Raw genomic sequence first — 23,958 nt, 5'->3', positions numbered from 1 at the left:
GGTTTTTATTAGTAAAACAGGGTAAAACAATGGACCGATTTAAACCATATTAATAGGCTTTGTAATTAGGTCATGTTAGCGCATGTGCCAAATTTTATTCAATTATCTGGAAAATTGCGAACTGTACCTTGCGCACAAGCATTACATGGCCAGCCAGACGGACGGACTTGGCTTAATCGATTCAGAAAGCGAATCTAAGCCGATTGGTATACTTGTGTATAGGACATATATTTTTTTACATTGCAAGCATCAGCATAAATTCAATATATCCTCCCCACCAAAGTGGTGTAGGGTATAAAAATCACATAAAAAAAATCGGAAAGGATAATAGTAGAGCAGGAGTAAACCAAAAACCAACGAGCAAAAATATAGAAAGAAAATTTAAATCCGATAAGGAAAATGGATACTCAACTTTTTTTCTTATACTAAAAGTTAAAAAAAAACACACACACAAACAAAATCGAATGTACACATAAAAATTTCAAAATCCCAGCAAAGTTAGAAAAAGAAAAAAAAGAAGACAAAAACGTCTTTTATGTAACTTGTGTGCTATAAAGGGATTTCACCAAGAATGAAGAAACAAACGAACATAGAAAAATAAGCCAAGATATTTAATGTTAGTTGAACTTTCTTTTTTACTCATTATGCAAACATATTGCATTCATATATCAAACACTCAGTTATATATAACTAGAACATATTTTCGTACAAATTGGTCAGTACTGGGCAAATACTGTTGGATTCGAGAACATGTGTTAACCTCAAAAATACATTATTTAGGTTGTTGGGTGATGTTAAAACTGAACTAGAATTTCGCCAGTTCATCTTATTTTCTATACACACTCCCATTAATTTTAATAAAATACCCATGACTGTCATAAGTAGGTGATTTCATATGGTCATATGTTTACTACATTTATTTGTTGTATACATTATAAATAATTTCAACAGAGGGGCCTGAGTATAGCAATGACTTTCAGTTAGAAAATGTTGCCATATGTTTAGTTACGTTTCAAGTTTGTCGCTGTCAAAATGCCAGTTTAAGCTTCTCAGGAGTAGTATGCAGTAGTTATTTAAAATAAGAGGCGAAGCTCATTTCATTTTCACATAAAAATGATGTGTGAGTGAGTTACTTATATTTCTATGTATGTGTTTGTACATACATATGTGAAAAGTTGCATGTTTGTGCATGATTGTTGAGTACATTTCTTTTACTATTATTATATATTTGTATAACGTTTTATACACATTTATTTCTAAGTGTGTGCATTTTGTGAATACTTTTCATATAAATTCATGCAATTGAACATTTATGTATGTTTGAGTTTCTGGTTTATTTTACATTTCTTGTACTTTTTTTGTTTAGTTTTGTTGCTGCATCTAAAGCATGTCAAGACAGATGAATTTTAGCTCAAGCACTTCATACGTCTATTTTTGGTTTTATTTCTTTTATGGTTATTGCTTTTCAGCACCTTAAAGGAAATTTGAAGGGACCAACTAAAAAACAGAATCTTTTAAATGTTTTCAAAAGAAGACAAATTCTTTTTAATGTAAACTAAAGAAATTTTCTAAAAAAGAACCAAAATATATCCGAAATTTTTTATAAAAACAATTAAACTTTGCCTTAATCTGTACATAAAAGAAAATACGTTTTTGGAATTTTTTCTGTGAAAAGTAGAGAAGTTTTTTCGAATATTTTTTATGAAAAGAAAATTTTTGATAATTATTTATAAAAAAAGGAGACATTTTCCAAAAGTTTTCTGTAAAAAGAAAAAACATTTTCCAAAAATTGTTTTTAAAAAGAAATTTTCTCTAAAAACAATTAAACTTGGCTTAATCTTTACATAAAAAGAAAATACATTTTTGGAAATTTTTCTGTGAAAAGAAGAGAAGTTTTCCGAATATTTTTTTATAAAAAGAAAAGAAATTTTTCGAAATTTTTTTATAAAAAGAAGAAAATTTTTCCAAAAATTCTTTTGAAAAAGAGCAAAAAATTTACGAAAATATTCTTGAATATAAGGGAAATTTTTAAGAAATTTTCTATGAAAAGAATATAAGTTTTCCTAAAATTTTATTAAAAAAGAGAAATGTTCCAAAATTTTTCTATAAAACAAAATTTTTTCTATAAAAAAGTAATTTATAAAATGTTTCTATGAAAATTGTCTATAAAAACAAGAAAAATTTTCCGAAAATTATTTATAAATATTATAAAAAATATACATTTATAAAAGGATATTGGAAAAAAATACATAAATTTTCTTAAAATTCTTTAAAAAAATTATTATCAAAAGACATTTTTATCAGAAATATCATATTTTTTTCAAGCGAGAAAAAAACGTTTTTCACTTAAGTTGGTGCTCTTTTAATAATTTTATTACTTTCAATTTAGTGCTGCTGTTGCCAGTGGTTTATGGCAAATGCATTTATGGTTGTTGTTTGTTGTTGACGCGCTAAATAGTTCATGGCTGTTGATGTGCTGACTGACAAGCGTTTTAACATACAGACAAGCAGCTCAAATACACTTGATACATAGTCAAACACAATAATTTCATTTCATATTTTATTAATTTTTTTCTCGTATTCAGTTTTTTATTTGTATTTATCATTTCATTTTGAGTGATTAAATTGTAAATGTTGTTCAAACACTTTCACACAAACTAAAGTTGTTGCTCATCTTTATATTGGAGAGGGGACCATATGACGTATGAGTGATGTGCATTTCAATTCCCTTCATATAATATTACGTATACGTACACATTTATACTACTTAGTAATACAAAATACAAAATGGGTTAAATGCGTGTGCTAGTGCATATAGAATGCATAGTGAGAATATATAACGTAAGTAATATATTTGTGTTACGGACAAGTTAACAAATACCAAAAAACAGTTAACAAATGCATTGCTATGGGATAACTAGTATGAGCATTAACTAACTGACTCACTGACTGAATGAGTGAATGGATTGCCTGACTGCTGACTATGTTCACTGCTGTGAAGATGTTGTTGTTGATGATGATGACTTCCAGCTATGGCGCTTTATGGCCGCAAGTATCATTATACACTATTTCGTTTTTTTGCCTTTGCTTCCCTTTTAATACAATAAAAAACACATTATAACGAGAATGTTGTTGATCATAATGTTGGCGATGATGTGAACTTAATAAAAATGCAGTCAGTAATGCCGCTTACAAAAAAAAATAATAATAATAACCGCTGCCACTGTCAGTAAATTATATGAGGGTTCAGTGCTTACTTGCTTGCTCGTACATCATTTTCTTTTTATTACACAAAAATTATGTTTAAACAGCATTTTACAAAAACTGTCAAGTTCCTCAAAACATTAAAAAAGAAAAGCAAGTAAAAATCAAAGTTTCAAATTCATTTCAGTAACATTCCATCAAGAAAATCTTTTAAGGATTTTAACTATGAGTTTCTATAAATTATTAAATCTCTTTTTGTTTTCTTTGGCTTTAAGTTTTATTAAGAAAAAAATATTATATTGTTGCTTTCACAAAATTTGTATAGATTTAAATACATATAAACTGCACAGTCAAACTTTTAAGGAGTTTTGCCATTTCCTACTATTTAGTCTCTCTCTCTCTCGCAGTAACTGCTAAAGAAATAAACTTGACTTTGCTGCTGTATTTGAACGTGTTATAAAACTGACTTTTTTCGACACTTTTTAGTGTAAAAAATAAATGTAAAAAATAACTATTATAGAAAAGTTTCTGTTTTTCTCAGTTGCAAGCAAAAATTACAAAAATATTTTTTTTTTTTTGGTATTACTTTGCTTTCTCAAGCGCACTTCAACTAAATCTGACAAACATAAAGCAGAGTAAAAGTTTATATAGCATGTGTTTTAGAGCAAAATATCATGTTAATTCTGCCGTTAAAATGATAGTGAAAGTTTAAAGTGTTGGCTATAATTTTTAAAGAATTTATTTGGTTTTTTTCGAAATAGTTTATTTGGAAGAGTTTTTTTTTTAATTTTTTTTAATATGAAATTTATTTCAGAAGAATATATGAAAATATTGCTAAGAAGTAAAAAAAATTTAGCTTTGATGCAAAAGTCTTCTAATAATAATCGTATGTTGTTGTTGGTTTTTTCAAAGCATCCACTATGATTCTCATTTTTATGAAATTTTTTAATTTTACATCGTATTTTTGCTTATATTTTCTGAAAAAAGTTTGAATATAAAAAAAGGAACAAGTTTCAAAATGAACTATAATTTCATAACATTCGAATATTTTAAAGAAATTCTCCAAAAATTCTATTATGAAAGGATTTCTATTAATTCAGAAATTTTACAATATTTTCAACTAAAAGCGAAATTTTTAACATTTTGTTAAAAGAAAAATCTTATAGAAAAAAAAACATTTTTTAATAAAACGTTTTCTATCAAAAACTGAAAATATTCTTAATAAATTGACAATTTCAAACAAATTAAAAAAATTGAAAATATTTCATAAAAATTAAGGGGGTAATGTAAATCCCTTCCCCTAAATTCACTTCATTTTTCATATAAATTGTTTTTGTATTTTCAAAAATTAGTAAGTGTTTTACAAAGAAAGGGGTAAATTTTCCACGAAAAAGATTTTTTAAAAGTAAATTTTTTAAGTGAAATTTTATAAAAAAATGACAAATTTTTTCAAAAATATTCTGAAAATTTAAAAAAAAGGAAAAAAAAATCTTATAAAAAGAAGATATTTTATAAAAAAAAAAAAAAAAAAAAAAAACTTTAAACTAGTACAAACAAATCCAAAAACCAGTGTCCAAAATTCGTGTTATAAAAATTCCACTATTTCAAATATTCTCTCTCTTCCTTAAGCGTATTGTTATTAATAAATTACCGTAACAATTATATAACACTTGAATGATTACTAAAAAAATCCACTTAATTTAATTAAAAAGTAAAACTAATTAAAATATCTTTCAAAAATTAATCCAACAAAAAACATCGAAGAAACTGAAAACAGTTCCTATTAACTAATAAAAATTAAAATTTCTAAGAACAATAAAAAACGTAAAAATTAAAATAATAATTGCCACTCTTAAATTACCTTTACGTATTAATAGCTTGAATTCCAGAAATTTATTTTGTTTGACAAAACCTCTTGTTTGGGGCTATTTAATGTAAAAATTATCTTTGGAGATTATTTTAATTAGAAAACTTTTCGTTTATCATTTTTTAATTGGTGTTAAAGATGGTTGGAATTTAACTTTTCTAATCAGTTTTACAATAACAAAATTTTACTTAAACAATTAAAAAAAAAATACCAAACCTTCTCCTTAAAATTATTTGAAACAGGTGATGTTGGAGACACATCGAGTAAGGTAATGCTTAAACAATTGCTAAAAATTTCAAAAAGAAAAAGAAAGTCTGTTATAAGATTATTAAAATTTTTTGGTAACTAGAAAAATTATAAAAGACAATTTGAGTAAATTTAATACAGCAACTGCCAGTTTAACAGACTGTAGAGACTTAAGAGATTTTGTTATTTTATTAACATGTATGTCCTACGAGAAATTTGGTGATTTTTTCTAAAGCCTCTGGCTACAAAATTTTTAAATAGCATGAAGTCTAGGTTTTTTGGTTGCTAATATTAAAATGTTTATTTTAAGTTTATACTTTTTTATTTACATTTTTTTAATAGCGCTAAACAATAAACACAATTTTTAAATTCTTTAAATATTTAGCGTGAAAAAAATATATATTTCAAAAGAACATAAACATGAAAAAAGAAATGGTTGGCAGGCAGCAGTTAAAAAAATGTACAATTCCAAAGTTCAAAAGAAAAAAAAGCTACATTATTGCTTGCTAATATGAAAAAAGAGAGATTAAAATAGAAAAAAATTCAACCAAAAGTGCTCTATTTGGCAGTAACGTAATTACAATACCCTATAGTGAAAAGAGGAATTAAAAGAACTCAATTTTAACTTAATCATTTACAAAAAAAAAACTTTTATTCTAAAGTCATATCTCCATTTTAATATATCCAATATGACTTAATTAAAAACTTACATAAACTAAGCTTAAATTCTTCACATATAAATTAATCTTAATTTAAACTATCACAATCCCTAAACACTACAAACATAAAGAGTAGAAATATAAAGATTTCACTTGTTTTTTATGGATCTGAACGTCATAAAAATAAAATAACTACCACCACCACCAATGCAAAACAATTTCCCATACATATCTAAAGACGTTACAAACTCACGACTTGTGTTCAAAATTACCCTCATCATCTATGTATGATGAGAGAATATAAAACAAATTAAATCTGGAAATAACAAAAGTAAAATTAAAATTAAAAGAATTTAACATTATAAGCAACAACAATAACAATAGCAAAAAATAAATAAAACAACACTAGGGAAAGAACTGAAATGGTAAACAAATTCCCAAGGCCATGAAAAAGTAATACAGGAATACACACCTTCTAAATATTTACTCGTTTTAGCTTATATACTCATATACACTGAAACAAATTAAGTTATTAATAATTGATGAGATGTTTGTAGCACTTAGAAACATTCTGTCGGTCTATGTTTTTAACAGGAGGAGGATGTATGTATGTGCATCACTCTAACAGGTAGACCTACAGTCCTGTACACAGACTATAGTCCAGGTCCATAATCCAAGCTATGTTTTAGACTATTGACTATCCTATAGACCAGAACATAGACTATGCTATAGTCCAGATTATAAACTATGCTCTAGTCCAGACTACAGATTAGAATATAGTCGAGAATATAGACTATGTTCTAGTCCAGACTATAGACTATCCTTTAGTTTAGACTATAGACTATCCTATAGCCTACAATATATAGACTATCATTTATTCTAGATATTAGACTATTATATAGTCCAGGAAATAAACTATTCTACAGACCAGTCCATAAACTATCTTACAAATCAGATTATACACCAATATATAGTCCAGAATATAAACTAGAGTACAGTTTAACAGATTATAGCTTATGCAATAGTCCAGACCTTATACTCAATATTCTGTACGGTCTAGCCTATAGTCTATGCTGTTTTCTATATTTTGGACTATAGTCTAGCAAGAAAATTTGTGTAGTCTTAAGTGCAGATGATTAGACTGAAGAATAGACTACAGTCTAGACTAATGACTACCCTTACTATACTCCGACTACAGACAAACTAATATACATTTTATAGACTATATCTGGACTACAGACTAGACTATAGCCCTTACAATAGCCCAGTTTAAACGGTGAAGTTTAGTATAGTTTACAGTCTATTCCTGAGTAGCGCTGCAGTATAACCCAGACTACAGAATACGGACTATAGACTAAACTATAGTTCAGAATTAGACTATGGTTCAGACTATAGACTAAAAACATACTGACTTAAGACTAAACTGTAGTAAAGACTATGGACTACATTCAGGTTACTTAACAAATTATAGTCTAGCCTTGATTATAGTTTGTACTATAGTCTTAAATATGGACTATAGTTCAAAAAGCTAGACTATATATGGCCCGATAGAGGCCTAGTCTTATTTCTTTGGATTTGATGTAAATAGGTACATCGTCCTTTCAAACTAACTCACAAACTAACTATATGCCAAACTAAATTTGGCTTACCTGACACTTTTGCTTATGATTTTTATGAAATTTTAGTAAGTTTATCGAACAGTGTAGTTATTTACTTTTTTGCTACCTCCTGCAATTCTCAACCTTAAAGTGAAATAAACAAAATACTGCAGTGAAAAGGAAAATATTTGAAAATTTTTTCAAATGTTTTATTTTTTATTTTTATTATTATTCCTAGCAAAACTTATTGGAAACATATTTAAAGCTTATATAAAACTTATATGGGGGATTATTAAAAACTTTTAATTCCTTTGGAATTTTATTTAAGTCCTTATAACTTCTGTAGTAATGAACTCTGAAACAAAGTTTTTACGCAGTGGAATTCTCAAGATTTCAAACCAACATGGTGCAAAAGTTCTAGATTAGAACTCTTTATTTCGATCCGCAATCGTTCCTTAAAGTTTAAAAATGTTGAAAAATCGTATGTCACAAGCTAACTTTTCTCCATTATTTTTTCTTTTTTGGTCTTGGTTGAAGATTTCTGAGTATTTTTTGTTACTGTACTTAGTAACTACAATTAGGAGATCAATCCTTTACCAACTTTTCCGCGTTTCATAACTTTACGTGTTGATACTCAGGTGTCGAAATTTGTCCCCACCATTTCTTGAGTTTTTAATTTTTAATAGTTTTTTGGAATGGACCCGTGCGCCGTTTAATATTATTTAAAAATTGAGCCCATTGTAGTTAGACATCGTAATTCTGCACAGTTTGAGGTATATCTCGTTGATGTGCCCTAAATAGTATGGACGCATAACAGTCACAAAAGTAGTAAAACGTAAGAGAAATTTTTGAAAATATCAGTTTTTCGCTCGGCACATCCTCACTCATAAACAAAATATTGCAAATTATTGCGTGAAATTAGTTTTTTGTTATTTAAAAATATAAAATCGAATAGGCGCTAAAAAATAAATTAACGCAAAAATTTTATGGACTTTTTGAAAATTTTGCAAAAATTACATATTTTATTTCGTGGTTTAATACATAAAACAATGGCTTTGAAAAAATTTAAACGCATTGTACTAAGGGTTATGATACAAGCAACCATTGCTATGAAAAATTTGTTCAAAAATACAGTGATAGTTGAAAGCGCGACATTTTTATCTAAACACATTTTGCTAAGGCACATCATGGATGTTCGACTAAATTCATCAAAATTGGCTTTATTTGCAAGTTTTATTAATGATTTAATGAAAAACTGGTGGGCGTCAAAAATATAAAAGGATTGCATGTTTTATGGACCAAATAAAATTTACTTAGATTTAAAATGTATCACTAATGTAAAAACATATTTCATTGTAATTTCACCATTTTAACTGCATTTTCTTATAAACTTTTGACATACAATTTTTATGTGAACTGCATTTTTGTCAAATTTTGCAAATTCGCGATTTTATGCAATTTTTTTTTTTTTTACTACGTAATTTAATATTTGTGGAGCCTAAAATGAGTTTGGATAAGTCTTCAAGAAACTTTATATATTTAAGATATTAACACTTAGAAAAAATAGGTTTTAACTTTAAATATAGAAAATTTAACAATCTTAGCAATCGTTGGTAAACTCTACAAAATTTAATGTTTGAATGTTTTGCATGTTTACTATTCTAAAATGGTTTCGGAAAAGGCTTTAAAACTTCGCGACAAACGAAAACAATATATTGAACAAAAAAAAAAACAAAATTTGAAAAGGAGAGATATTCGCAAAAAAAAATGTGAATATAAATATTTGTTATAAATCTAATAGTTTTAGTATAAAATTATAATACATATTTTTAAATTTGTTTGTTAATAAAATATACGTTATTTATCGAAAAATAGAAATTTTTAATAAACTCCATAAAATTTTCTTTCAGTGTATTTTACAAATTGTTAAAGATTCATTTTATGGCTTATTTCTAATATCTCTTAAATAGTTTTATTGTTCTGTGATAGATTTTATCATGAAAATTAATTTTGAGAGTTTTTTTTTAATTTATACTTCAAACCGCCATAACTTCTGCGCCACTTGATAAAAATCATTAACGCGAACGGATTTATAATGTAAATAGACAGCTTTTCATTTGCTCTAAATATTTTTAATGTGCCATTAAATTTAATTTTTTTATTTTTTTAACTCAAAAATCAAAAGATTTTAAGAATTCCCCATATATTCAAAGTTAAATCTCAGCATTACAAAAACACTCGTTCCCTCACACCTTGGGACAATGAAACAATTTAAAGCGATTTTGAGGAAGAGGGAGATAGTACTGAAGCTGTTCTTCACACATACACAAACAATTTAAACTGAATTATAATTTTAAACTGTTTATGTAAATTTCCTTTGCAGAGGCAACAAAAAGGAAAAAAATATAAGAAATTTATAATAAAACAATGAAAATTTGTATTAAAATCTTACAAAAGTTTTCTTGAACAACAATTTTCCGGTAAACAAGAGATGCGTTGAAAAAACAATAAAAGTATGAATGAAACTAAATGTAAAGAAGAAAAAAAGTCTGAAGAAATAAATAGAAACTTCAGTTACCAACCAATAAACTCAAAATCATAAACAGCTTAAGGCAAAACACTTAGGAAAATTGCATAAAATGTATAAAAAAATAATAATAATAAAAATAGCCAAAACAATAACAAAAATTTCAATTTTACATTATACTTTTTTGTTTATTTTCCTTGTAAAGAGTTTTTACTGTTAGAATTATTTAATCAAAATTATTTCTTAGAAATTTTACTTAATTGAAACATTTTAATTGCCAACTGTCTTCACAGAGCTTATACTTTATATTTTGTGAAATATTTCAATTAATCATACGCCACCCATGGGAGTATTCATAGAGAAAAAACCTTGAACTTAAATTGTTGTTTACAATTTTTTGATTTTTTACTTCGTTTGTTTCTCTTTGGTGAAATTCTTACGCATACATTTAAGTAGATTAAATATGGCCTTCAAAGTTGATATCATCAAGGGAGAGAGTTTGTGCAAAAGCAAATGTTTCAAGTTCATAATCATAATTTATAATTTCTTATTGTTTTGAAAATTATTGACAGGTGTATTAACTCACACACTGCGGCATAAGTAAATTGAAAAATTTTTATACAAATTTGATTTCCACTTTTTTTGGATTTAAAGTAAAATTTTAAATGTTGTTATTGCGAATTTGACGTAAAATAATATAATAAATGGAATTAGAAATTATAGTGATTATTGTCGTCAATAAAGATTTTTAGAGGATTAGTTTTGAGCCAATTTTTTGTTTGTAGATACATTATCCATTCAACTATAGTGCTGTGTAGCTTATTAATATTAAATGGAAGAAAATTTCTTTACATTGTGTAGAACGAAGTACGAGACCATCAAATAAGCCAAAGACTCACAGAGAACACACTGTAGTAATTCAAGTATGAACAAAGTTTTATCTAAAGATACTTGTACAAGAAAGGTATTTAGAGATTTCATCCATCATCTTTCACCCTAGCACATTTGTCCGAGTGAGTCGGAAAACAACATCCGATACAATCATTCTAGTTATACTGACTAACAAGACCCGTATGTCCCTTCATCACATCCTGTATCATATACATTTAACGCCAAATCATTTTCAACGCCTAGTCCCACAGTCACTCCTCTGGAGTATCTGTTGTCATCGGAAACAGATCCTAAAGATAGCTGTGATCTTCAGAATATTGTGGAAATTAAAAACGGAATGACAAACTTATACATATATAATTTTCCCACGAAAATTTAATTTAATTAAATTTTAATTCACAAAAAATTTACTCGCACCTAATTAATAACATATCGAAGATTTGAAACCATTTTCAGCAGTTGCTTTAATTGTAATTTGATTATAAAAACAAATGTAAAAATATTGCTTAATCAATTTTAAAAACAATCGGTTCAAATTCGCATACATTAAAGTTGTTTGCAAAAACCAATATTTAATTTTTGTTACAAACATCAACACAAATGGTGAGCGTGAGACTTTTTCAAAAAATCAAGTTTTCTTATAAAAAGATTAACACATACTTACTAACATACAAATAAATACAAACAGACAGAAAAATACGCCATGAAACTAATCCATAAACACAAATAGTGTTATCATACCTGCAGTTCGGGCAGTAGTACTATACAATTTACAATACGAACAAGTATGAATACATGGTCGCATGCTACTAAGTATTTAATTTTTTTTTTTTAACCCGCAATATTTTTACTTATAAATTACTTGTAAATTTGATAAAGGAATTTGCGTCAACTTCAACATTACTTATATAGAGTATAATCGTATTATTAGTGTTTTGACCTTCAAGCCGTTTTCTGAAAAGGAATTTGTCATTAAGACTTTAATAAAACTAAGTTTTTTCGACTCTTGTTGACAAATTAGAACATTTAACATAATTATAAGACCAAAAGCCCTTTTCGGGGGGTACGAAATAATGGACCGATTTCAACCATTTTCAACAGCGTTTCAAGGTGGGCATAAACATATTTTTTGATCTTACAAACAGTAGCACAAACGCAAAATACCCTTCTTACTATAGTGGTGTATGGTACAAAAAGTGACCCATCAGAAACCAAGGCTACACTTTATATCGATTTCTAAAATAACAATTCTCTTAGCATTAGCCTACACCTACTACATACCGTTAGCATTATTTTGAAGTAGTTCTATAATAGCTTTAAATCCTGCCATTTTTAAGTAGTTATTTAAGTGGTTTTTTGTAAGCGATTGTGGTAAATACTTTCCATTTCTGTTTTAAAATAATGAATTTAAATGCTAATAGAGAAGTAGTGAAAGGTATTTAAAGACAATAAAGTGGCAACTGCTTTTCAATTGTATAACTTACAAATGTTACAAAAATATCAAAAACTTCTGCCTTCCAGCCATATTACTTACAGATTTTAATTAAATTAATTGATCGTTATCACCATAAGTGTCAATAAAAATGTTGAAAAAAATATAAAACTTTAGTATAACAAATACATAGTTAAACAAACAAATTATTCAGTCTGCTATTTAGATCTGTTGGGCTGAAAGCAAAATCTGGACATGAAATTAAAACACTAAAAGCATTTCAATGCTAAAAATAAAAAATATAAAAATAAAAATAAAAACAATTGCCAACTGTTACACAGACTCATACATTTATTTGTACATCCATACATACATACATCAATTTAACGAGAGTGTTGATAATGTTTCGCATTTTAAATTGACCAAAGTGGGGGTAAAACAAGAAAACATGTTCATTCATTTGTTCATTCAGTCGTTCGCTCATTCATTCGTTTTTATTCTATTTGTATTCATCATCACACACACACACAAATATGTACTTGGAGATTTCTTTTTTATGCAGTGATGATGATAGTGATGGTGGTGGCAGTAATAGTAATTGTAAAACTGTGATGGGCAAACAAAGATTTAATTTGATTATTTCGTATAATACTTGGTAACAGAGCTATAGACGAATACAAATTATTGTAACACACACGAAATATCTACTACAATCTTTGTTAAAACACTTGTATAGTGGAAATTGTAAACGCCCCACACTATTTTAAAGCAACAATTTTTTTAAAAATGTTAGATATATGTATGTATTTTTATGTAGACATGTATGTTTGTATGGTTTGTATGTGATTTTTTATTTAACAGAGTAGCTGCTTTTGAATAAAATCGTGTGTTCTTGTGTATTAATCTAGTGGGGACTTGTGATTGTGTTTGAATAAATATATGTTTGTAGTTAAATCTAGTTATTTTATATGCAATAGTTTCTTTACACACATTTGAAAGCAATTAAAATCGTATCTAACCGACTATATGAAGCCTTACACTGTTAACAACACATAATAATATTAAACATCAATGTAAAAATGTCAATATCTTGGTGGTCATTGAAGATACAATTTTAAAAGAAGTTATGTTATTTATACAAGTTGTTCGTCACGAAAACTAAAAAATAAGATTTTATACGAAGAATTTTAAGTGTAAAGTATTTCACTGCTACTGCTCAACATCTCATTTCTTGTCTTTATGTAGTACAGCAGTTGTTGCATGAACATGAATACTTAATATTGATGTACAATCATTTGTACTCATACCATGTTCATGATTTTTATAGTTTGACATACAGAGCATTTTAACGCTGCATTTGCCTTTTTACTGCTGTCCTCGAGTACTTCAAATATCACAAGAATTTCATTATTTCTGTTTTTATTTCATACACTTCATATAAAATAAATACAAATGTTTGTAAGAATATAAATAAAATGGGAACTATATATGATATAAAATTAATATACATATACATGTATGTAGTACAAAGAATAAAATAATACTTGACCCATCTTTATATGCAGATTGACAAAGAAATAAAATGTGAAATATAAAATAAGATTCTGCTGAGAGTTCAATATATGGTAATTTCCTAGAAATCGTAAAGCTTTAATAAACATTTCATAGAATAGAACTAAAAAATTGGACCTAGATATCTTGGAAAAAAATCTTAATACAGTAAAAACTAATTCGATATTAGAAAATTAGAAAAGCTGCAGATACTTATATTAGTTTATACAGTTCTTAAGTAAAATAAAATGTATGTTTTTTAAAAACCTGTCTCCTTTTATTCCCTATTGTGCCCTTCCAACTACCTCACTGATAATTTCTTCCCGCATAGTTAACAAAAATTAAAGACACAAACAGAACAGAAAACGAACAACAAAAAAAATCATATGAACTACAAAAGGAAGTGCAAACGATGCCAATGACTTAAATGACTCTCAGGAAAATGGTGACTTTATGCAGTCAGCTCCAGATCAGCACTGACTCCTTGTACATTTTAACGAGGTGCAGTAGTGCTGCAAATAAATAACATTTAAACACCATGAAGAAGAGAAGTCAGAGTTGCCAATATTTTTAACCTTCCACCGTTTTACAAAAAAAAAAAAAAAACGACAAATAGAAAATTTTTTATTTTCTACAAAAGAGCTTAAAATCGAAATTTAACATTCTAGACTATGGACTAGACTATAGACTGGACTATAGACTAGACTATAGACTAGACTATAGACTAGACTATAGACTAGACTATAGACTAGACTATAGACTAGACTATAGACTAGACTATAGACTAGACTATAGACTAGACTATAGACTAGACTATAGACTAGACTATAGACTAGACTATAGACTAGACTATAGACTAGACTATAGACTAGACTATAGACTAGACTATAGACTAGACTATAGACTAGACTATAGACTAGACTATAGACTAGACTATAGACTAGACTATAGACTAGACTATAGACTAGACTATAGACTAGACTATAGACTAGACTATAGACTAGACTATAGACTAGACTATAGACTAGACTATAGACTAGACTATAGACTAGACTATAGACTAGACTATAGACTAGACTATAGACTAGACTATAGACTAGACTATAGACTAGACTATAGACTAGACTATAGACTAGACTATAGACTAGACTATAGACTAGACTATAGACTAGACTATAGACTAGACTATAGACTAGACTATAGACTAGACTATAGACTAGACTATAGACTAGACTATAGACTAGACTATAGACTAGACTATAGACTAGACTATAGACTAGACTATAGACTAGACTATAGACTAGACTATAGACTAGACTATAGACTAGACTATAGACTAGACTATAGACTAGACTATAGACTAGACTATAGACTAGACTATAGACTAGACTATAGACTAGACTATAGACTAGACTATAGACTAGACTATAGACTAGACTATAGACTAGACTATAGACTAGACTATAGACTAGACTAGACTATAGACTAGACTAGACTATAGACTAGACTATAGACTAGACTATAGACTAGACTATAGACTAGACTATAGACTAGACTATAGACTAGACTATAGACTAGACTATAGACTAGACTATAGACTAGACTATAGACTAGACTATAGACTAGACTATAGACTAGACTAGACTATAGACTAGACTATAGACTAGACTATAGACTAGACTATAGACTAGACTAGACTATAGACTAGACTATAGACTAGACTATAGACTAGACTACAGACTAGACTATAGACTAGACTATAGACTAGACTAGACTATAGACTAGACTATAGACTAGACTATAGACTAGACTATAGACTAGACTATAGACTAGACTATAGACTAGACTATAGACTAGACTATAGACTAGACTATAGACTAGACTATAGACTAGACTATAGACTAGACTATAGACTAGACTATAGACTAGACTATAGACTAGACTATAGACTAGACTATAGACTAGACTATAGACTAGACTATAGACTAGACTATAGACTAGACTATAGACTAGACTATAGACTAGACTATAGACTAGACTATAGACTAGACTATAGACTAGACTATAGACTAGACTATAGACTAGACTATAGACTAGACTATAGACTAGACTATAGACTAGACTATAGACTAGACTATAGACTAGACTATAGACTAGACTATAGACTAGACTATAGACTAGACTATAGACTAGACTATAGACTAGACTATAGACTAGACTATAGACTAGACTATAGACTAGACTATAGACTAGACTATAGACTAGACTATAGACTAGACTATAGACTAGACTAGACTATAGACTAGACTATAGACTAGACTATAGACTAGACTATAGACTAGACTATAGACTAGACTATAGACTAGACTATAGACTAGACTATAGACTAGACTATAGACTAGACTATAGACTAGACTATAGACTAGACTATAGACTAGACTATAGACTAGACTATAGACTAGACTATAGACTAGACTATAGACTAGACTATAGACTAGACTATAGACTAGACTATAGACTAGACTATAGACTAGACTATAGACTAGACTATAGACTAGACTATAGACTAGACTATAGACTAGACTATAGACTAGACTAGGCTATAGACTATACTATAGACTAGACTATAGACTAGACTATAGACTAGACTATAGACTAGACTATAGACTAGACTATAGACTAGACTATAGACTAGACTATATACTAGACTATAGACTAGACTATAGACTAGACTATAGACTAGACTATAAACTAGACTATAAACTAGACTATAGACCAGACTATAGACTAGACTATAGACTAGACTATAGACTAGACTATAGACTAGACTATAGACTAGACTATAGACTAGACTATAGACTAGACTATAGACTAGACTATAGACTAGACTATAGACTAGACTATAGACTAGACTATAGACTAGACTATAGACTAGACTATAGACTAGACTATAGACTAGACTATAGACTAGACTATAGACTAGACTATAGACTAGACTATAGACTAGACTATAGACTAGACTATAGACTAGACTATAGACTAGACTATAGACTAGACTATAGACTAGACTATAGACTAGACTATAGACTAGACTATAGACTAGACTATAGACTAGACTATAGACTAGACTATAGACTAGACTATAGACTAGACTATAGACTAGACTATAGACTAGACTATAGACTAGACTATAGACTAGACTATAGACTAGACTATAGACTAGACTATAGACTAGACTATAGACTAGACTATAGACTAGACTATAGACTAGACTATAGACTAGACTATAGACTAGACTATAGACTAGACTATAGACTAGACTATAGACTAGACTATAGACTAGACTATAGACTAGACTATAGACTAGACTATAGACTAGACTATAGACTAGACTATAGACTAGACTATAGACTAGACTATAGACTAGACTGTAGACTAGACTATAGACTAGACTATAGACTAGACTATAGACTAGACTATAGACTAGACTATAGACTAGACTATAGACTAGACTATAGACTAGACTATAGACTAGACTATAGACTAGACTATAGACTAGACTATAGACTAGACTATAGACTAGACTATAGACTAGACTATAGACTAGACTATAGACTAGACTATAGACTAAACTATAGACTAAACTATAAACTAAACTTTAGACCAGACTAAAGACCAAACTACAGATTGGACAATAGAATAGGCAGTTGACTAGATTATAGACTCAAAATTAAGAAATAACTCACTGTAGGGATTAAACAGGTTGTTGCATTAACATGAATATTTTACAACTAGCATCAGCGTTATTAAATTGCAGTGAAAAATAATAAAATCAATGTCATTGATTCACATTTTGTATTGTCAATAAAATTATTTTTGAATTTATAATAACTAAAGCAAAAAATTTATAATGGAATAGTAATACAAAACGTGAGAGAAAGAAACTTAAAATTAACAAATATTTTGTGTCAAATAAAACCAAAGATTTCTAGAACAAGCGTAATCTACAATTTATTGTACAAATTTAAAAAAAAATAAAGTCTACTAGGCGAATGAGCAACCTTACACAGAGTGTGGCATGTATATTTTAAATTACTTTTTACCAAAAAGTACAACTCATAAAATACTCCTTTAAAACTTGTTTCCACTGTCAACCTAATTTCCCTCCATAAATTTAATTAAATCGCACAAAATATAGAAAAATGAGAGCCATTTGTTTCATTCATTTGCTCATCCATTCATACATATATTATTTTATTCATACATGAACGTAAATAATACATATTGTTTTTATTTATTTATTTTTGTTTTAATGCAATATAAATATAAATAAAAAAAGTATTTATTTCAGGAAATAAATTTAGTTCATAAATTAAAACACAAATAAATATGGTCCCAATTGGGAGGCAAATTAAAAATTTTTCAATTATTTATATGTTGTTTCTATTACTTAGTTACATGGAATAAATCATTTTTAAATTTGACAAAAAATATTTATCTTTTAGAGGGAGTGTTTTGTTGTAAAATATATTAAATCATAACAAACCGGAAGTGTCTTAATTATTTGTTTAGGAGGACACGAAAAAAAAAGCCAAATGAGTTAAACACTAAACTTAACCTATAAATTTAGTAGAAAATTCATTTATGGGCGATAAATAAACAAATTAGTTTTTCTTTAAATATTTCATATACGATTCATATAAAATAAATTAAAGAATAAAGAAAAATATTTATTTTAAATTATTTAAGTTTTCCAGTAAAATATTCGTTATATTAAATTCAACCAATTTAAAGTTATGTATGAATTATAAAAACTTACCTTTTTATAGGTGAGGCAATTGACAATTCACAAATTTATCGGCTGAAAATGTACAAAAAAAAGTAGTATAATTTGTTGAAAAATCTTAAATCTTATTAAACAAGGGAGTTCTTAATAAGTCATTACCCAACAAACTAACTAACTAACTAATTAAATAACTAACGAAAGAGTTAGAATAGATTTTTGCACGTGACAGCTCTGTATACCCTGGGCTAGCTAATCCTATATACTACATTATAGTCAAAACTTTCGACTTATCTAGACTGAAGAGAAGTTCATTCAGTTTATATAAACTGCTCATACACTTCATTTAGACGTGATCATAGTCTAAGTCATACCTAGCACAACGTCTAAACAATGGCCTAGATTTTAGACTACGACCAAGATTACTGTTCATAACTAACTAACTTTTTAAATCATATTGTTTTATAAACAACTCTTAAAAATTATTTGATTTAATTTTCTTTTTACTTTTTTTATTTACTTAAGTAATGATACTTAACTTAAAAAATTAACAACTTGTAAATATAATGATGATAATTTTATAAGGATTAAAAAGTGTATGGCAAACAAATTTTCCATGTTAAAATTTTAATAACAAATAATCTATAAAATCTTTTCAAATATCTAAAATTTTATATACAATAAAATACAAAAAAAAAATAAGAAAATATTTAAAAATTGAATGCAGATCATTTTAATAAGGAATTAGTTATTTCAAAATTGAAAAGTGTTTAAGGTAAAATTCTTTCAGAAATTATATGCAATTAGAAATGTTTATAAATAGCACTTGATTCTGCGGTCAATTTCCTTTGCTGTTCAAAACAATTTTTTTTTTAAATTTAAATTTCCGAATAATTTGTATATATAATTTGTAATAAGACACATTTTTGGTGTAAAATTATATATTTTTTTAAAATTGCTAATTAAATATTAATTTATATTTATAGAATGTTTTTAATAAAAAAAAATAAATATATTCCTTACTCAAAAAATGTGTATATCCTGTACAATGTTCAATAAATAAAATGTAAATAACCAAATACCAACATTTGTCGATCTTTGTGTGTTAAAATATTCAAGTGGAAAACATATACATACATACATACATACACACACATGTATATAAAATATCAAATAGGAAAAGTAGACAACTATAGATAAAATTTATATGGTTACTTCAATTACAAGTCTAGTTCTATAAGACTATAATCCAAAAATAAAGAGAAGTAAAACAACAACAACAACAACAAAAACATTAAATTAAATGACAAATATAGTAAAAAGGATGTAGCTGGTCAAAATTTCATACACAAACAGATGCATGAGCTCGTAGAAACACTTATATAAAACTATTTTAATATGAAACTTAGTAAAACTAAACACTTAGAAGATACAACTAAGAACAAGTAAAAAAGTGTATGAACAAGCTGCAACTCGTATGTAGGACAGTGGAGAAATATATAAATTCTAAAATTCTAACAATATCAAGCTTTTGCATTTTTTGATAATTATCTGTAATGCAAAATTATCTAAAGTAGCGTTATTGATTTATTTAATTTAATTTTTTTATTTACAATTTCCTTGAATTACTAGAATTTTCTTTAATTATTAAATTATTCCACTGTACATACTTTAGAACATACAAAAATATTTGTATGTGTCAACTAGTGAAATATTGTCGACACTTAACATAGCAACATTGTATGTGGAACATATATACATATGTATATGTTTGTGTGTATATATATGTATATGTTTATAAATTCCAATATGTGTGCGTATTTTAACTTGTACACATATTTCTATGTAAAGATTGTTTTAGTTAGACAAAACAGCAACAACAAAAAATTACAAAAACCTTCTAACACATAGAAAATTGTAAATTGTATAAAAATCTTTACATACACTTACTCATGCATGTATAAATGTATGTATGTATACACAAATGTATTCTCTACATACAGCAACATATACAATGTATGTGTAATAATCAAATAATAGAAAATAGAAAACATAAAAACAACAATATCTTCCAAAAGTACTGAAAAACCAAAAAAATATACATATATATATATATATATATATATATATATATATATATATATATATATATATATATATTAAAACATCAAGACCAAGGAGAGCAAAACTGAAGATTCTGTTAAATGAAAAACATAAAACTTTTTTCCAACCACCTAGTCCACTGATAAGTTCTGGTACAATTTAGAAACAAAATCTTACTTTTACGCCGCCGTCAAATATGTTTCCCCACCAAATAAAATAAAATTTGTTATGTTGATAACATTCAAAAATATTGTTCTCACAATCGGTGAAGAGTAATTATACCCTTCACCTTCGTAAGAAGAGTGTATATAAGTTTGTCATTCCGTTTGTAATTTCTATAATATAATTTTCCGACCCTATAAAGTATATATATTCTGGATCCTTGTAGATAGCGGAGTCGATTATGCCATATCCGTCTGTCTGTCTGTCCATCTGTTGAAATCAATTTTATGAAGACTCCAGATATCATTAAGATCCGAATCTTCAATAATTCTGTCAGAAATGCTTTCGAAAAGTTTCCTATTGAAAATCAGCAAAATCGGTCTATAAATAACTGAGATATGGGTAAAAATCTGAGACTACCTCTGAAAATTTCCTCAACAAATTATAAATAAAAGCATAAAAACAACAACAAGGAGATAAAGCATTAATATGTTGGTAATACAGCACATATTTGTTTGAGGGTGGGAATGCAGTTTAACGGTGGTAGTACAGTACAGCGGTTATTATTTCTTTCTGCTACAGTTTATATTTGTTTGTGTGTATGTTATGTGTGCAGAAATACAATATAAATAAAAACTGTTTTTTTAAATAATCTTGATCATAATCTAGATCATCATCTAGATAGTAGAATAAATTATAGTCTTCGCCAAAGTCTAAGTCCAGAATGTGATTTAGATCGTTGACTAAGCCATAAATTAGGATAAAATCTTGATGCTATTCTAAATTATAGTTCATTGTAGTAAATAATATCAATACTATGATCTATCCCTATAACTTGGATCATAGACTCGACTATGAAATACAAAGTCCAAACAAAAGCCTAGAACTTAGACTATAGCAAAGATAACTAGACTAGAATGTGGCTAAGATCGTAGTCTAAGCCTTTGAATAGGATAAAATCTACACACTACACTAGATTATAGGTCATAGTCTCTACAATATAGCCATTGATATATCCATAATAGTTTACTATTTATTATCTTATACACAAACTTGCAAGAGTACTAAGATGAATATATTTGAGGAAAAAATGTAGTTGTGATTTCCAATTATGTTTCAGCTGTTGCATAAAATTTATTTATTTTATTATTATTATTAAGTCACAAAAGTCCATATTTAAACTATATATTCTTCAAAACTGAAAACAATAACATACAAATATAAAAGGAAAAGTTAAGAGTATGTAAAAACAATACATATTGAATAAATTAAGATTTTTTTCATTTTTCATTCAAAAATATTTATGGAATATACTTAACAAAGTTTTGATATGAAAACTGAATATGTTTTCTTAAAAAAAAAATATTAAAATATGTAGAAGTTAAATTTGAATATTTACAAAAAGATGTTATAAAATTACTTTTCCTACAGTACGTAGAGCTTGTTCTCGATAAGGCATAGGAGGTAATGAATACATATTAATTACATGGTCCATTACCATTGTAATTGAAATTTTTCTTTTATTACATACCTTACTTAAAATGGGAAATAATGTACATTCAGTGGATTAAATTACTACTATATTTACCTCTTCTCATGTAGGAAGCTTGTATTCTAACAACTTTTACATTGACTCCTCGTAAAACTGCTGGGATTTTGTAAGGTCAAAATATATTTTTAAAACATTTTCAGTAATAGCTTCGTATTTTTTAATAACTAGAATAATTTAATACAAAATATAAGTACTATTACTGGGAAATTTTACATTTACTTAAAAGTAATAGAGTATAAATTAAAAATACTATATAAAAGTTTAAGTTTGAGTCCATAATTGTATTATAACAGAAAATCAAATTTTTCTAAAATTGTACTTGTCTACTAGTGCTTCTGTAAAATATGCAAAAGTGTTGGAAAGCTAAGAATATTTAAACAAAAATCGTTCAGATTTCATATTTTCTTAAAAAAAAGAATAGAAAAGAATCTAAAATGCACAAGTGAGATGAAATTGTTTTTTTTCTGTATGTTGAAGAACTCATACTCATTTGCTACTTGTGTTGCAACTTGACTTTTATATTGCTAAAATAAGTATAAAGGTACCAGAAACATATACATATGTACATTTCATATAAGGATATACAAAACATAAATGGCCTTAAACTGAAAAATAAGTTAACCAAGTTTAAAAAACAAAACCAAATTCCCATTATTTTAACGTATTTTTCTTTTTAATTTTCCAATTTCTTCTTTAAAGTAGTTTTTTGTTAAGACCCTTTTATGTTTAGCTAACGACATATTTCATATATATATTTTTCTTACTCTAGTTACTGACATCCAATGTTTAGGTAAATTTTACATGTCTTACATGTATGTTTTTTATTATTTATATTTTGATTTTTTCTTTGTTTTTGCAAAATATAAAATATATTTTCTTAACTATAAAATTCCTAAAATAAATTTAAAAAATAAAAAAATAAAAATTGAATTTTATATTTAAAATAAAAATAGGAATCCTATCTAAAAGCTATTTATATATGTATATATAATATGTATAGTAAAAAAATAAAGCATTAACAGATGGCAAGAAAATTTTTGTACTCTCTTCATTATTTCTAAATTGATTTATTAAGCAACATTGTATTTAGTCTAGTCTGTAGGTTTTTAAAGCCATAAGGCGAATGAGTAATAATTTGCAGAAAATAACGAAATAATTATTACTCATACGCCTTCTGCTTTCGTATTACGTAAGACTGACATAACTAAAAAAGTACCATAAATGAATATTTTAGCTATAGTCTAGTCTATAGTCTAGTCTATAGTCTAGTCTATAGTCTAGTCTATAGTCTAGTCTATAGTCTAGTCTATAGTCTAGTCTATGAATATTTTAGTCTAGAGTCTAGTCTATAGTCTAGTCTATAGTCTAATCTATAGTCTAGTC

At 27.2% G+C, this 23,958-nt stretch overlaps 2 protein-coding genes across 2 annotated transcripts in view; one reads left to right on the top strand and one right to left on the bottom strand.

Annotated features, from left to right (window-relative positions):
• Window positions 1–23,958, bottom strand: part of LOC111675688 (ankycorbin) — a 187,425-nt gene that overhangs the window by 110,333 nt on the left and 53,134 nt on the right. Inside the window, exon 2 of the mRNA XM_046948393.1 lies at window positions 18,795–18,836. The gene's annotated coding sequence lies outside the window, so the exon portion shown is untranslated. The remainder of the gene's footprint in view (window positions 1–18,794; window positions 18,837–23,958) is intronic.
• The window catches only part of LOC111675689, a 49,303-nt gene that overhangs the window by 6,984 nt on the left and 18,361 nt on the right, over window positions 1–23,958 (top strand). The gene's annotated exons all lie outside the window — the stretch shown is intronic.

This window comes from Lucilia cuprina, chromosome 4 (genome assembly GCF_022045245.1).
Source record: "Lucilia cuprina isolate Lc7/37 chromosome 4, ASM2204524v1, whole genome shotgun sequence".
Classification (NCBI taxonomy): domain Eukaryota; kingdom Metazoa; phylum Arthropoda; class Insecta; order Diptera; family Calliphoridae; genus Lucilia; species Lucilia cuprina.
This window is presented reverse-complemented; position numbering and strand designations above follow the sequence as displayed.